At 49.3% G+C, this 17381-nt stretch overlaps 1 long non-coding RNA gene across 1 annotated transcript; it reads left to right on the top strand.

Moving 5' to 3' along the window:
• The first annotated feature begins 4089 nt into the window (after positions 1-4089).
• Positions 4090-7446, top strand: LOC121018273 (uncharacterized). Its single transcript, XR_005785115.1, has 3 exons — positions 4090-4210; positions 5357-5507; positions 6214-7446. It is a non-coding gene; the product is annotated as an uncharacterized LOC121018273 (long non-coding RNA).
• Positions 7447-17381: the final 9935 nt, after the last annotated feature.

Here is a 17381-nt window from a genome sequence, read left to right as displayed (position 1 = left end):
GTCCCGGGCGGGAGGGCCATGCCTGAGTTTCACAGTGAGCGAGCTGGGGCGGCAGAGTCCTCAGGACAGATGAGGTACATGGTGGGTGCATCTGTCCGCACTGAAATCGTGTGGCAAGGTGTGTATAGATACGTGCATTTTTTCAAGAAACACCTAAGCTTTCATCGTATTTTCAAAGGGTTTTAGGACTTTGGACGCGTGGGAAAGTATCATGAAAGGCCACAATGCTGAGCTCTGCCACTCTCTGGGTGCCTCTGGGCAAGTTACCAACCCACCATGCCTCACTTTCCGCATCTGTAAAATGGCAGTGGTAAATTCCCCACTCCATCGGGCCGTCGAGAGGATTCACTAAGTAAAATCATGCCAAGTGTGGAGCAAAGTGGCACACGTACAGCAAGTCCGGAGACAGTAGCTGTTATGATTTACATCACTGTAATAATTAGATTATTATCTTGAAGATAAGGCAAAAAAAAAAAAAAAAAAAAAAGAAAAAGAAGAAAGCGAACACGTCTTGCTTGCACTTGGGCGCAGTGTCTGGTGGTGGGGGCGAGCCTCGAGTCCGGCCGGGCCTGGCCTGCCCATTCCCGGAGGGCACAGAGCCAGGGCCGGCTGGCAGGAGGGCGGGGAGGCCGCCCCACACCCGCGGGTGGTTTGTATGCAGCGGCTGTTGTGAGAGTGTGTCCCGGGGAGGGGAGGGCCGCTCCGTAAGACTGATTTGTTGCCGCTGAACCTCATTAATCAAATCTTACCGGAGAGAGCCTCCTGCAGCTGCTGGCAGGTCAGCGTCGGGGAGATAAGTGATGAAGCCAGACCCAGCGAGGGGGAGAGACGAGGCGGCCATAAGTCTTGATGGTGGCAGGTTCGGAAGCAGGAGCCCGGAGCAGGCGTGTCCTCGGCGCCCGGGGCCAATCTCCGAGTCAGGACAAAGTTCTTCCTCCCAAGGGGAGGCTCTGGGGAAATGGGGAGCGGGGATAACACGAGTCTCAAGAAGTCCGGGGGGGGTGTGTGTGTCAATGCATTTTGGGGACAACTGAGTCACAGATGCCCCGCGGCATCACCAGGGTCACGGGCCTTCAGGCCACTGGACTCCCCCACAGACACCCCTGCACACCCACAGCCCTGGCCGCAGCCCGGCTGACCTAGCAGGGCTCAAATGCAACACTTTTGGTGTCGGCTTCGCCCGCTGCTGCTCAGTGGGACAAGTCACATCACTGCTCTGAACCTCGGTGTCCTTCCCGGTAACAACAACGAGAACAAGAACAGAACTGAGAACTCTGTGCCAGGTACAGTCTGCTTTACTTAAGCCTGGTTAACGATCACGTGACGCAGGTGCTGTGACCTTCCCGTTTTACAGAACAGGAAACTGAGGCCAAGGGCGCACAAAGCTGCCGAGGCACTTTTTGTCACTCTGCCGGGACCGGCCACACTTTAAGGGAGTGGTGGGCCGCTCCCTGGGATGGTCAGGGAATGGGCTCTCGGTGGGGTTCAGGTGGCTTTCCCTGATTGTTGGGAGCTGGGCAGGGGTCCTGAATGGGTCTGGGGGGAGGGCGCTGCCCCTAGTGAGCTGATAGGAGGCTCGCAGCTGACCTGTCTACTTGGGCCAAAGGGACCATTCTGCTTCTCCCTAGGGACAATTCTTCCTTCTCTGCACCGGGATGCCCCCTGATGCTAAAGCCTGTGCTAGTGGAGGTGGGTAACTGAGCAGGGCTCCGGAGCCTGATCACTCGGGCTGGTGTCCCAGCCCCATCACTCACTGTCTAGCTGTGTGACCTTGGGCCTTCACTGCTCCGAGCCTGTTTCCTATTCAAAAATAATACCACTTCCATGACGCTCATGTGGGACGAAACCCCCCACAGCTGTAAAGCATTTAGAACAGTGCCAGGCACCTAATAAGCACTTTGTAATTGCTACTGTTACTGGGGATCCAGAGAAGAACCAGCCGGGTTGCTCCCCCAGGATCCTAGTTGCTCGGCTCCTGCCTGTAGTGACCAAAGTCCTATGCTTCCCGGAGTCCGGTTCTTCTCTCCAGGCTGTTCTCTCCTCCTCCTACCCTCCCCCCACCCCTTCCAGGCCTCTCTTGCCACTACTCTGCTTTTCACATTCCTGGGACCACTGGTTATCTTCAGCCCCTCGAAAGAGGTGGGTTGGACACCCCCAATCTCAGAAGCAGAAAAATGAGGAAAATAATCCTCACTGCCCCAGTAGATGCGCAGATAATAAGTATAGGGGTTTTTTTTGGTTTTGTTTTGTTTGGGGTTTTTTTGCACCCGTCGTACGTGATGGGCATCATGCTGCATGCTTTACAAGCATCAGCTCACGTTACTCTTACAACATCCTGCAAGTTTAGGTCCTATTTTGGGCCTGTTTCACAGCTGAGCAAACTGGAGCTCAGAGAGGGTGACTAACATATCCAAGGTCACCCTGTAGGGAGTGGCAGAGCTGGACTTCAGTGTCTGGCTGGCTGACCATGAAGATCCTGCCCTTACCCCAGCCCTGCCCCTAAGGTTAAGCCCCCAGGCACAGAAAGCCAGGCCTACGTCAGGAACTCAAAAGGAGCTGGGCCCTTCCCTCCTCACCCCGCGCTGCTTTGGAGAAAAGCCTCCACATTTAGAGGGTTGGCTGGGCCCAAGTTCGGGAGTTGTTAACTTCTTAGTAGTTCTCTCTTTGCCTCGTTATGGGGTAAAACCGCATTTGGTTTTTAAAATTCCCTTTTTATTTAGTCGCTGTGAATGTTGAGAACTGCCAGTACTGGAAGCTGAGATCCCATCCATATGCCAGGTTTTAAATAGCAGACTGGAAACAAGTTTACACAGGAAGACCAAACTCATCCCAAACATGCCGCTACTGCACTGTTCCGACAAGAAACCCGTGCCCCCCACCCGCCCTGCCTGCGCGCCCCTGTCTTCCCACTTCAAACGATTCGGAGAGTAATCCTTCTTGTTTTAGAGAAACATTTCTGAATTCCGTCTGCTATGCTTCATGCGTGAAGAAGCAAGCGGTGACCCAGTCACTGCAAGGTGTGCTCTGGTCTGGTTTCCTCTGGGCGTGGGCGGGGGCGGGGGCGGGGGCGGGGGTAGGACCTGGGTAATCGATCTGTAATCTACCTGCACTCACCCCAGAAGTGATTCCCACCTGCACACGCTTGCTCCCGGAAGTGGTTCCCCCTGTCCTCACTCTCTCCCGGAAGTGGTTTCCGCCTGCCCGCTCTCAGAGGCGCTGTGTCTCTGTCCTGAGCCGCACGTAGAGGGTTCGCGGCGGACTTGGCAATTCCCGTGCTGCCGAAAGAAATTTGGCTGTGACCGCGGGCAATGACTTCATCCCTCTGAGCCTCAGTTTTCTCCTCTGCCAAAGGGACGCAGCCGACAGAGCACGACGGTTAGGCGCCTGGACTCTGGCATCACATCACCAGTGTTCAAAACCCTCAGCCCTGCATCTTGCTGACTGATAACCCGGAACGGGGCCTCTCTGAGCCTCAGTTTCCCTCCCCGAAGAGTGGATGACCTCGTAGTTGGTGCCTGCCTCTGAGATACTTTGTTGTGAGGGTTAAGAGCCGCGATGCCACAAAGTACTGAATGCAGGGCCTGGCACATGGTGAATGGCAGCAAATGCCAGTTAGGATCACGACAGCCTTGGGCCACCTGCCTTGTGAGGGGCAGTGGTGACTGCCAGTGGGCATGAGGGCCTCAAGTCCGAGACTTAGCACTTGCTTCCAAAACTCAGCGCTGCACTCTGACATGGGTCTCCAGGGTGGTGGATCCACAGAAGATCTGGTCCTCACCCACCTATTTTTTTCCCTCGCCTGAGCTCCCTCCTGCCTGCCCTGGAGGCAAGGAGGGGGCGGGGTTGATCTATGGGCCTGGTAACCTGCCTGGGGGAAGGGAGGGGGCCTCTGACCCGAGGGGTAAATCATGGGCTTCCCCAAGGGCCCAGCAGTTCCCTAGGAAAGAAGCCCTGGGCATTTGTTATCTCAATGTTTCCCCTGAGGGGCTGACCACATGATTCATTTCACTCACACTAATTGGATGTAAATTAGATGAGAAATCAGTAATTTGTCCTAAGATTTGTCATTCCGGATGGCTTTCCAGGCAGACCAAAGCAAAGCTGGTCCCAGTGAAGGCGCCCCCAGCCGTAAGGGAGGCACAGGCGGTTTTAGGAGAGGGAAAGGTTTTTCTTGACGACTTCTAAGTTTGCATCCTTCTTAAAAAGGGAGGTAAGGTGGAGAGAGCAAGGGGTGGAGAGAAAGAAAGAGACAGGGGGAAGGATGGAGGGAGGCAGAGAGAGGGAAAAGGAAGGACAGAGGGAAGGAAGGAGGCAGAGAGAGGGGGCAAGGGTATTGGAGATGGAGGAGAACACAGCAGAGGAGCATCTGAGGAGAGGGGAGGCGGACAGGGTACATACAAGACTAGGAAGACCGAGCGGGAAAGAACAAGAAAGAAGAGGAGGGGTAACCAGGGTTGGGAAAAGAGGTAGAGAAGAGACAGACCGGTGGTTCTCATTTCTCTGGCTGCTTTTGGCCTCTGGAGGGGTGGGGGAGCCTTCAGGTAATGTTATTTAGTGCCAATAGGAAAAGTGATTACTCCGGATTTCCTTCCCCACAATAATATGCTAATCAACCCCTTGGACCCGCTCTGGTCTGGAAGCCAGGCAGCTGGTCTCCGGGAGGTGGTGGCCAGAGGTGGTGGCCGCAGATTTGGCGAGGGGAAGGCACAGAGGAGTGGGGGTCAGGGCTGCATGGGAGGGGTGGTCTGACCCGGGGGGGTCTGCCAGGAGAGGAGCAAGTGAGAGCAGCAGGGCTCCCCGTGGCCCCCCCCCCCCCGGGGGGGGGGCCCCCCCCCCCCCCGCCCGGGGCTGGGCGTCAGTCGAGGCTCATGTTCTATTTATTAGAGAGACAGGCGAAGTCGCCTAAAGAAGGGTAGAAATGTAAATATTTTTTCAAAGGGATCTGAGGCCTGAGTCAAGGGTGTATAGGAATAGATCGAAGGTGCTGAGGTGGCAGATGGAAAAAGATAAAGGGGTCGCTGGCCTGGAGACCCCTCTGGAATAGCTGGATCTTAATTGTGATAGACACAATGCTCCACGCTGGGGCACCTGGCCACCCTCCAGGAGAGAGGCCCTGAGTGTCACCACCGAGGAAGGAGGGAGCTGCTCTGGACTCCAGGCTGGCTACAGAGCCGAGAGAGCCAGAGGGCTGAGGCCCTGGAGGCAGAGCAGACAGGGCTGGGGCTGGGGTAGCCTACAAGGTCAAGGAGGGGGTCTGAGGTGTTGTGACCTTGCATTTGCAAAGGCTTGTTGCTGCGCTCACTCCTTTGACATCGGACACATATTTATGAAGCTCTTACTCTGTGCATGGTGCTAGGTGCTGGATGACCCACAGCCTTGGGTCCCCAAGCTCTGAAGCAGCAGGTCTAGGAGGGGAGGCAGACAGTAATCAAATAACCGTGCACATCCATGTGTGATGATGAACTATGCCAAGTGCCATGCAAGGGAGCTGGGGGCTTTGACAGCAGGTAAGAGCAGCACTGGACTCATCTGGCGGGTGGGGGAGGCTGGGGGGAAAATAATGCTAAGATAATCAATTCAAAGAGATAAAAGGGTAACTGCTTTTGATTCCCACAAGGAGAAGCGTTGACCTTGGCTGCGCAGACCTCGTCGGGTATGCATGTGAATGCGGGGAGGGCGTGCAAGTGAGTCTTTGAAAATGCCTTGTGCATGTTCATGCACGTGTGCTTGTGTGTGTGTCTGTGTGGGTCTCAGGTGGGGTGGGGGGGGCACTCTTCCCAAGGGTGCGTACTGGTTTTGGGGTGTATTGCAAAGCAGCGTAAGTGGCAGCAACAGGAACCGGTGGGGGGGGGGGGTGCCCCGCCTAAGCCTCTTCCCCGTCTCTGCCTCTTCGTGTCTTCAAATTTGGGAAAGAGAGAGGAAGCAGCCCAGTCTCTGAATTTCCATGACAAACGTCTCCCTGATTCTGTGTATTCTGTTCTTTGCGGTTTATGTTGTTGAAAATGCCCAGCTCATGCTCAGTGGGGGGTTCAGTCTGGGTTCCCCTCCCCACCTTTCCGCAACCTTCTTGCATTTCTTTCTCTTTTCACTCTCCCTCTTTGTTTCATACTCTGTGTTTCATTGAGTGTGTATTAAGTACCCAGCACTGTGTTGTGCCCTTCAAGTATGTAATTCTATTTACTCCTCATGTTAACTCATATCCCCCTTTTACAGATGAGAACATTGAAGCCGAGAGAGGTTAAGTGACTTTCCCAAGGCCTTGCTGCCAACGAGTGCAAGAGCAGACTCAAACTTGCCATTCCTGACTCCAAAGTGCCTACTTTTAACCTCTTCCATTCCTTCCTCCCCTCTCTCCCTTCGGTTCTTCTCTTCCTCCTTCTCTCCCTCTCTCTCCCTTCCTGGCTTCTATAGACATGTACAAGCTCACAGTGAACTGGAGGCTGGTTATTCACACTCCGCCATTGCTCTGTGCTTTACACGCGTGTCGTTTCATAACAAGGATGTGATTCACGCTCAACTTTGGAGGACACCTCTATCCGTATAACGTTGCCAAGTTCCTCGGCAAATGTTAAGGTGTTGAGGGAGAATCACTGACATTTCGGAGTTGGGAGTGCACCCTCTTCTTTTCACACAGACGGAATGAGGCCCGGAGAGGAGAGAAGGTTTGTCTGGGGATGAGGTGGATCGCCAGCCAAGGAGCGAAGACCAGAAACCGGAAGGCCCCCCCCCCCCGCCCCCATGATCCTTACCCCATTGCAGCCACCACCCAGGGCACACAGCCCACTCTGAGAAATCAGGGAATCCCTTAGAAGACCAGGACACCCCAGGGAATGCAATAGAAAGGATTCCTCAGATGGACACAGAACCCGTACCCCGGCAGCACAAAGGCACCACCAGCCATTCTAAGAGCCCTGACCCCCACCCCCACCCCCACCCCGGGCCTTAGGCTGCCAGAGGAGAGTCTCTCTTCAGATGAATATGCTGCTATGCAAGTGCTGTGGAGAATGACATTTCTACTTAAAGGGGTCGTATTTCTACCCTGTTGAGTAGAGGACAGGAAAAGCGGAACCTGAGGGAGGTAAACATGGCTGAGCCATAAGGGGCTCCCTTTCCTCCCTCCTTCCCCGCCTCAGGGCCCATGCTGGTGGTGGCTGTGGCTGTTGAGTATTGGCTGAGATTTCCAATACCTTTTGGGGATACCAGATGTGAGAGTCTGAGGCTCTGGAGTCAGGCAGACTTGACTTCCAAACCAGGTCCTGACACCGAAGAGTCTCTGTTTTCCCATCCTTAAAATGGGAATAACAGCCTTACCATGAATTTTTCGAGGGTGTTTGGAGAACAAGCCTGAGTTGTCATAAACACAAAGCAAGGGGTACCATGTCTGGCAAAGTGGGAAAATGGAATGGAATAAGTAACAGGCCTGCTCCTGGCACGTCCGCAAAGTTACTAGTTGTAAGTTCCTCGTTCTTCTTATTTCCCAGGGCTGGGTCTCGGAGGTGGGTGATTAGGAAAAGAAACTGGGGGTCACTCCTACCTTCACTTTTGAGTCGAGTTCTGAGTTTCTTGTAAATAGCTAAAGTCATTTTTCTAAGACAAATTAATACAATTCAAAAATACCCAGAGTGTGGAATGGGTTTTTAAAAAATGGAGGTGGAATTCACATTGCATTAAAGTAACCATTTTAAAGTGCACAACTAGGGGTGCCTGCGTGGCTCGGTCAGTTAAGTGTCCAACTCTTGATTTTGGCTCAGGTCACGATCTCACAGTTCATGAGATCGAGCCCTGCACTGGGCTGTGTACTGACAGTGTAGAGCCTGCTTGGGATTCTCTCTCTGTCTCTCTGTCTGTCTGCCCCTCCCCAACTTGCTCATTTCTCTCTCTCAAAATAAATAAACATTTAAAACAATAAAGTGTACAACTAAGTGGTGTTTAGTGCATTCACACTGTTGGGCAGCCATCATCTACATTAAGTTCCAAGATGTTCTCATCACTCCAAAAGAAACATCCAAAAGTACATCCCTGTACTTGTCAAATAGTCACTCCTATTCCTCCCTTCCGCTCAAGATTCTGGCAATCACCAACTGCTCTTTGTCCCTGTGGATTTAACTGTTCTGGATACTCCAAATAAATGGAAGCAGACAGTACGTGACTGTGTGTGGCTTCATTCACCTAGCACAACATCAGGGTTCTTCCACCTTGGAGGACGAATCAGCACTTCACTCCCTTTTCATGGCCAAGCAATATTCCAATGTGTGTGTGTATGGCACGTTTTGTTTGTCCATGCACATGTTGACGGACATTTTGCTTGTTTCCGCCTTTTGCGTTTGTGAATAATGCTGCTATAAAAACCTGTGCGAAAGTATTTGAGTGCCAGTTGTCAGTTCCTTTGGCTCTCTACCTAGGGGTAGAACTGTGGGGCTTTATGGAAATTCTCTAGAATGTCTCTCAGGGTTGTTGGGAGCCTCCGTCAGAGCATGGATGGACACAAGGTGTGTGGCTCCAGGCCTAGAAACTAGGTGACGCTAATGCGCTGGGCATTCCCTTTCCTCTTTTCTTACTTTTCCTCTCATCCAAACTTGTCCTTTCCTTACCTCATTCCTTCCCAAAGTTGGTGTGAACTTACTGAGGTCAGAGGTGCTGTGGGGGGAGCCAGCCACATCGAGCTGCAGTAGACTCCACTGTTATCTGGGGGGGGGGGGGGGTGGCTCCTCCGGAAACTGGAAAGATTAGTACCCAGTTTGGTGGGGTGTGGGGAATGGGGCCTCCTGGGTTTGCAGGTAGGAGAAGCAGGGAATCCTCTAGGCCTTTCTGCTGGTCCAGTTACCAGCCATGGGGTCCCCAAAGGGATGAGACTATTGACACACTGAATGCTGTCCTTCAGATTTCTAACGCTGCACTGACAATTCACCCAGAGCTTCTAGACCAACAGCTGGATTCAACTGACCACAGGGATTGGACATTTGTGTTCCAGGCTGGTTCCTAGGTCCTCCCAAGAAAATAGAGTTCTAGGCTCGCAAACCTTGTGGCAGAGTTACTTTTCTTTTCCTTCTTTTGGTCTTATCTTTGATTCTGTGGTTCAAACGAATCAATGATCATCTTAAATATATAATATAAAACATATATATAATATATATGTATAACAATAGCTGATTTCTGTTGAGTGCTTACCATGTACCAGGCATGTTTTTTACACTAACTCAATCCTTACAACAACTCTGTTTCATTGGGGGGATTGTGTTCCCCCCAAACTTATAAATTGAAGTCCTAGCTGCTTCATGTGACTATCCTGGGGATAAGGGCTTTGAGGTGATTAAGGCTAAATGAGATTGTAAGTGTAGAACCCTGATCCTGTAGACATGGTGCCCTTATAAGAAGAAGAGACACCAGAGCTGTCTGTCCAACATGTGAAGACATAGTGAGAAGGTGATCGTCTGCTAAGCCAGCAGAGAGCCCTCACCAGAACCCAGCTATGCTGGCTCCCTGAGCTTGGAGTTCCAGCCTCCAGAACTGAACTAATAAATTTCTGTTATTGAAGCCACCTAGTCTTTGGTATTTTATGGTGCCCTAAGCCGACTAACACAACTGTGAAGCTGGTACATTTATTATCGCCAATTTACATCTTTTACAGAGATGTTAAGTCACTCAACCAAGGCCACACGGCTCGTAAGTGGCAGGACCGGAATTTGGACCCTGGATGTCTGGCTCAAGAGCCTGTGCCCTTAGCCTTGAAGCTCCGGTCACTTTGAGATCCATATTCCAAGGGAGCTCTCCAAGAGATCAAAGCCACTCTCTTTGCCCCCTGCTACAGTGGTGTTGGCCCCTACTTAGCATTTTTTGACCAGGGGAAGTGGAGGAGAAGAGTGAAGGAGTGATCTGCCAGTTATTCCCAACACATACCATGGGTGGTATGTTACGGTCGGTAGGAGCGCCAGCTTATGAAAGTTGATTATGTGAATCTTTTCTCAACTCCGTATTCAGTGCCATCATGTTGGTAGGTTGAAATCTTCCATGGTGGGAGTATTCACACCACAGAAATTGGCAAACACTGCAGATCAGAGCTTTTTCACTGGAGAGCCCGTTGTTAAACATTTACCAGTACACTTCTTCACAGCACATCAAAACACAGAGAAGGCGTATGGGGGCTAGGCTCCTTGGCAGCATGGGGTAAGGCCTGGTCCCGCGGGAACTTTCTTGGTGGCTGTCCTACTTGGGTTTCTTGCGATAGAAGCAGAGATCCTCGGGCTGTGGAGGCTGGAGAGACCCTTAGGGATATTCAAGCCTACCTTCTCATCTCCCAAGTGGAAACTCAGGACCCAGAGGGGGGAAGTGACTTGCCTGTGGTCACACAGCACATGTCACAGCGATTCGTGTGAATTTCCATCCATTTAGTCCCAGCCTGTAGATCTAGTTGGGGAACATGCCAGAGGTTTTCTGGCCTAGACTAGACATGGATGCTGCTATTTAGGGAACTATTCTGTGAGGATGGGGTAGTGTTTTCCGGATTTCCTGGCTGTTCCCTCCTCCTGCACTTCCACACCCCACAGGGTATAGTAGAGAGATAAGCAAGATGCGCACACTGTCATCAATAATGCAGCCTCTTCTGTCTCTGAGTGGAGGCCGTAGAAGTCGATGCGAATAGCACAGCTTGTAAATGTGCAGATTGGATCAGAGCCTCAAAGTGCACCCTAGAAAACACGGCTGCGTGTTCTTCATTTCCAGCTAATTATAACTTTATTCATTACAGTCTGGCTCATAAGATTATAGACCTAAATCAGGAATAGAATATGTGTTACATATATATTTTTGTAATACTTTCCCTCCGTCAGAAGTGAGTCTCTGCCTCCATCGGGAGGCGTGAAGTCAGAGTCTCATCCCCAAGTCAGGCATCTGCAATGTGGCATTTTCTGTCGCAGCCGCACACTTTGCTCAAAGCAACGTGGAGGTGTTAATCAACTCAGAAAGCACCCGCCCCGCCCGTCCTGCCCGGCAAATCAGAGCGACTGTCAAAGGAAGATGTAAAAGGAGTTATTAATCTTTGGGGCCAAATGTTTTTAATTATGTACATACAGCATTCAACTTAGGTTAAAAACGGTCTTCATAGGTTTGGTTTTCTCTCTGCGGTTTATCCTGTAGATCTCCGCGGTGGGGCACGCAAGCGTGAAGGGAGAGGAACATTCGGGGTCTTTCCTGTTTCAGAGGGCTTGACTTCCAAATGTCAAACCCTAAGTGTCAGCTCTTGGGCCTTTTACTCTGTCTGGTTCTCCTCTTAGGAGACCATCCAATCCTTGATGTTAAATATCATCTACGTGCTAAAGACCTCGGAATGTGTATCCGGAGTCCTTTCCTGCGCACCCAGCTCCGGTATCCTGTAACAGCACCCTGCTCCGTGTCTGCTCTTGGATGTCTCACAGACATCTCAAAGCTTACAGCCTCAAAATAAAACTCTGGTTGTTTTCCTCTACCAAAACGTGGCCCTCTCTGCGATGGCCCCGGTAATAGCACTCTCTACCGTTACTCATTAAATTACCCACACGCTTGCTCAACGTGCAAACCCAAGAGTTATTCTGGATTCTTCTTTCTCTCACTTCTCACAGGAATGAGCAAGTCCAATGGACATTACCTGTAAACTGTATGCCATTTCTAACTCCTTCTCTCCAACGTCACTGATATTCCTGTGGTCCCAGCTGTCGTCTCCTCCCTGGGCTGAAGCAATCACCCCGCGCTGATGCCCCTGTTTACTGCCTTGCCTCTCGGCAGTCCATTAGCTACCCAGCAGTCAGAGGGATCCTTTCAAAAAATAAACCGTCTCACCCCACTCTCTTGCTTACAGCCCTCTGATAGCTTCCGGATATACTCCCAACCCCTTGCAATGAATGGCCTCAAGGCCTCACAGGTTCTGGCCCCAGCCTAATTCTGCCCTCACTTCTATTGTTCCTCTTGTTCTCTGGATTCCTTGAGCCCACCAAATGTCTTCCTGCCTCAGGCCTTTTGACTTGCAGTTTATTCACCCTGTAAGACTCCCCCTTCCTGTTCCTAACCTGGCTGGAACCCTTTAAATGTTACCTCTTCCGTGAGGTCTTCCCAGAGGGGCTGAGCCTGGGCAGGGAGAGGAGTGATGGAGCCCCCTCTACTTCCTCGAAGAGAGTTGTGTCTTCTCTTTAGACAAATCTCATACAGAAGGGAATTCTCACAAGGACACCCAGGAGCTGAAAGGAAAGGGGGCAGAATGCTGACAGCTCCTTCATGCCAACAGCAGCCCGCAGTGGCCATACGCGCAATGGTGGGTGATGAGTCACCGAGCACATAGTAATTACAGCCCACTGATCAGACTTTGCCTTGTGACTTTTGTCATGGTCCCTAGACAGAAAACACTGCCATGTGTTGATTTTTACCATTCTTTTAAGATCTTCCCCCACACTCTTCTCTGGTTCCCAATGAGTCTCATGCCACAGACTTCCTAAAGCATGTGGGCTCTGATCTTCCTGAGGGCAGGAGGTGGGTCTTCTTGTTCTTTTCTCTTCCATGCTTGTCCCTGTGCCTGGCACATAGTGGGCACTCCGTAGGGGAGCAGTGACGGACTGCTGGTTGCATGCACGATCGTCCTGTGACAGTAAGGATGTGCCTTCATGGACTTGCCTTGTCCCCAGACTATTAGACACTGAGTGCACTGAGGTCAAGGCAGGGTCTTACCCACTTTTCTAGATTTCCTCACGGTGCCTGGAACAGCACTGAGGAGTTAATGGGCTCTCCTCACATTTCTATAGAACTGGAGTCACCGCTGAGGGGACTGATCCATACTCTTCTTAGTTTAATGAAAGGGACCCCCGGTGATAAATGCCAGGTCCCTGCCTCCCAGCAACCTGTGAGTAAGGTAGGCATGGTCTTCTGACATTCAGGGAGGTGCAGAGGGGACAGCTAATATGGCACTTAAGTCTCCTTGGGGTTTTCCTCTGGAGAAAAGAGAGTTTTCCCCTTTTACTGAAGATGCCAAATGAGGCCTGGCATGAAACATGGATTCATATGTTTTTTTGTGTGCAAACAATATATCCATTATAGAACAGTTTTATATTTCCTCATCTGACTTGAAAGGGTGGCGCTTTGTATAAACCACATTGTTTGAGCTGAAAATTGTATTCTACAGATTTCATTTTGATAAGAGAATTCCGGCTTTGTTGCCAACCAACATTTTAAGAAGTCACATAAAGAAGCAATGCGTTGAAAATGCATTTTCTTAGCATGCTAATTCTGGTAGGTATCACCAGTCTCCACCGTTATTTAACTTTTTGCATCCAAATCGTTCCTTGTTTCACCAGAAGCGTGCTCTGGCAAAGGCAATGGTCTTGGTGTAAATATAATTTCCCCTCTTTTGTGTCACCTTCCATGGGTGTGTCACACAGGCTGTGTGTCAGATCATTACCATCACCATCATCTTCACCATCATCACCATCATCATGACCATCATATCATCACCATCACCATCATCTTCACCATCATCACCATCATCACCCTCATCATCATCATCTTCATCACCATCACCATCACATCATCATGACCATCATATTGTCACCATCACCATCATCTTTACCATCATCACCCTCATCATCATCACCATCACCATAACCATCATCATGACCATCATATCATCACCATCACCATCATCATCACCATTACTTTTATCTTCATCATCATCACCATCACCATCATCACCATCACCACTATCACCATCAACATCATCATTGATAACAAAAACAGTCACAATCATTAAGATCTTTCTGTGTGTCAGGTATCTTACTAAGCACTCCATATGCACTTTTTGTTGTTGTTGTTGTTTAATCCTCCCAACAGAGCTTTAGGGGTTATATCCTATTATTATTTTCTCTTTTACAGATGGGAAATGGACCTCAGAGAGGCTAAACAGCTTGCCCAAGGTTGGTAAAATGTAGGGCTGCCTGGGCAATGCAAAGCCTACACTTTTGAGCACTGCATAATACATAATACAGTGATGAATGCCATCTATTGCTGGGGACTTCTGATGTTCCAAATTAGCTTTGGAAGATGCCTTGGCATGGTGGAAAGTGCATCCATGTTCAAGTCAGGCGGATCTCAGTCTTAACCTCAAAGCATTAGGCTTATCAGTTGAATGTCCTTGGGCAACTTGTTTCATTTATCTGAGCTTCACCCCACTTATCCTTAAAGGGAAGGAAGAATAAATATTTGTGAAGAACCAAGAAAGTGCCTGCAATATAGTAGGTGCTCAATGATAATACTCTAGCAGTTATCGGACTCTTACCATGCCTCATAACAAACAACTGAGACTTAATGCCAGTCTAAGAACTTTATCTTCACAGATGATCTCATGTGATCCTCAAAGCAACTCCATGAGATTGGTACTCTTATTTCGTCTCCATTGTATAGATGGATAAATTGTGGCTTAAAGAGATTATGTTACTCACCAGACAAGATTTTGGAGTCAGATGAACCTGCATGTGAAATGTAACTCTTTCAACTAACCATTTGTTGGGGAAAAAAAAAATCCCTTTATATCTCTGAAGCTTAGTGTGCACACCTAATGTATGGATTGCCACCTCGTTAGGGGGTGATAGAAATGGAGTGAAATAAGGTAGCTCATAGAGTTGTTCATTTTCCCCCCTTTTCTCTCATGGACCCTCTGCTGCACTGACTTCCTCTAAATTCCCATAATATGTCAGTTTCTCTTATGACCTGTGTTACCAAGCGCATCCATTGTTGGGTTACAACCTCCTAAGAGGCAGGAGTTATGTTGGCTTCATCTTTGGGTCCCTCACCAGACTTTCCATAGAAACTGGCTCATTGTAGGCATTAACAAACAAATGTGTAAGTAAATGAAGTAAATGACTGTGTGAATAAAGGAATAAGGAGGCTTCCCCAACAGGAGCCTCCATGGTTAAGCCTTCAGTGTGGTATCATTGGAAACTTTGAACTGCCAGCGTTGGCTCACCACACGGGCAATGCAATGGACAGCAACCTGCCTCTCCTTTGCCACAGCTGTCCCCTTCCAGCAAGGGGACATTCTAGCCAGCGGCCTCTTATCTGAAAGCAGTCATAAAGCCTAGGAGTCCATGTGCCAGAGGAGAAATGATTCACAGCCACTGTGCTGTGTAGGAAGGACGAACGAGGAGGCAAACTGCTAGCATGCTCCAGGGTTTGCCTCTCGGTAATGTGAGCTTTGCAGTCTGGCCAGGAGTGAGCTTTTTACCATAAACATTCAGGGCATGCTGCTTATGTTTTAAAAGTGACGTGTTTTAATTTCCAGCCAAAAATACTATATGTTTGGATTGCAGTTTCTCAAGTTGCTAAAAAATTATTCAGAGGAGATGAAAACCTGCCATGCGGTAGAGGAAGCAGCCTGATGTTTAATTTAAAGGCTAAATCAGTTCTCTGGGAAACATGGTCTTCTCTTTAGGCGAGGCCATGCAAGTGGACACCGCAGAGCAAAGATAGTTTCAGGATCCCGTGAATTGGTATCATCTACAGCCAGTTTGGGTTCTTTAGGGCAAAAACAACATCAGGACAATTGGTCTGAATTGTTTTTCATTTGTTAAGGGTGCATCGGAGAAAATAGGCTGGGTTAAGCTGCAGGAACAAACAACTCTCAGATTCTAATGTCTTATGGCGATAAAGGTTCCTTTCTTGCTCAACTACACGTTGTTTATAGGTCAGCAGGAGGCTCTGCTCCCTGGTTCCTTATAAGGGACCTCAGCAGCTTGATGGTGCAGCTGCCATCTTGAATGTTGTCAGTCATCACCACAGGGCAGAGTTCTGGACAACTCACAGTGGCTGCCAAAGAATTAAATGCTCTGGCCCAGAAGCAACATGTGTCATCTCTGCTGTCCACTTATTGACAAGGACTGGCCACCTGGCTTCATCCAGCCCCAAGGAGCCAGGAAATGGCAATGCTATCCTCTCCTAGAAGGAGAAGCAGAAATCAGCAAGCAGCACCAACAAGTTCCACATTGGGTATTAGTGCACATGAAACCACTGAGAGAAGAGACGAGAGAAATCATAATCGTGTCTCAGGGGAAGAGAAAGCTTGACTCTTAGGGTTTTTTATTTTTTTTTTTTTAATCCGTTCTGAGCAGGATGGAAGATTTTTTTTCTCTCTCTCCTTTAACTTCTGAGGAATTGTTTATAAATTCTCTCTGTACTTGAAAAACAACTAAGCCATTAGATTTGAGATGGATTCTCTGGTGTGTGTGTGTGTGTGTGTGTGTGTGTGTGTGTGTAGTGTAGCATAGAAGACCAGAAGACAGAGCTAGAAAGTACTTTCCTTGACTGTGTTGTGAAGTCTTCCCTGAGCCACCCAAGGGCTTAGAAGTTGTTGGAAAGATGGAGAAACTGCAATGTTCAGTTTTCTGATCTTGGACGTCCTACCTTCAGAACAGTGAGAAATAAAAGTCTGTTGTTTAAGCCACTCAGTCTATGGCATTTTGTTGTAGTAGCCTGAGTGGACTAAGACATTCACTAGGTCATTAGGCTTATTAACAAGCTTAATCTTGGATGCATGTACTAGGTTTTGAGAGAATCTCCATTCCCTTTGTCCCATGTCCTTACATGCTAAGATGTCAGCAGAAGTCTTGAACAGGTTCATCACAGACCTTCTAAAACAGTGAGGATTCAACAGACTTTGGTGGTTGGAAGTTTCCTTCTTTCTTCAAGTATTTCAGTGGTGCTGGATTTCAAGATGATTTCTGGGTTAGGTTGGAGGCAGGTGGGCTCATGCAGTGCACTCTGCCTTCTCAGGAAGAAGAGCTCTGAGGCCAGGTGACATTAGAAATAATGACAACAACAAACACAATCCCTCCCACCTGTCCATACTCAAGCTCGAATTCAGTCCTCCCAACAAATCTTTCCAGTAGACTGAGCATCGTTATCCTCATTCTTTAGAGGACAGAACTGAGGTCTGGAGGGACAGGATCATTTGCCCAAGGTTGCCTGATTAGTAAGGGACTGAGTCAGGATTTAAACTTCTGTATGTGGACACCAGGGCCAGTGCTCTTTCCATTGTGGTCTCCATGGGAACTAGGAGCCTATCCATCCCAAGTTCACCATTATGGGCAAAATTCATATGTTGAAACCCAACTCCCAATGTGACAGTATTAGGAGGTGGGGCTTTTGGAAGGTAATCAGATTCAAATAAATTCATGAGGCTGGAGCCCTCATGACGAGGTTAGTGCCTTTATAAGAAGAGGAGGGGAGACCAGAGGCTTTTCTCTCTGTCTCTACCATGTAAGCACACAGTGAGAAAGCAGCTGTCTGGAAGCCAGGAAAAGAGCTCTCACTAGGAACTGAACCTGGCAGCACCTTGACCTTGGACGTCTTACTTCCAGAACAGTGAGAAATAA

The sequence above is a fragment of the Herpailurus yagouaroundi genome, unplaced genomic scaffold (assembly GCF_014898765.1).
Source record: "Herpailurus yagouaroundi ecotype Mexico unplaced genomic scaffold, PumYag 77, whole genome shotgun sequence".
In the NCBI taxonomy this organism is placed as follows: Eukaryota; Metazoa; Chordata; class Mammalia; order Carnivora; family Felidae; genus Herpailurus; species Herpailurus yagouaroundi.
This window is presented reverse-complemented; position numbering and strand designations above follow the sequence as displayed.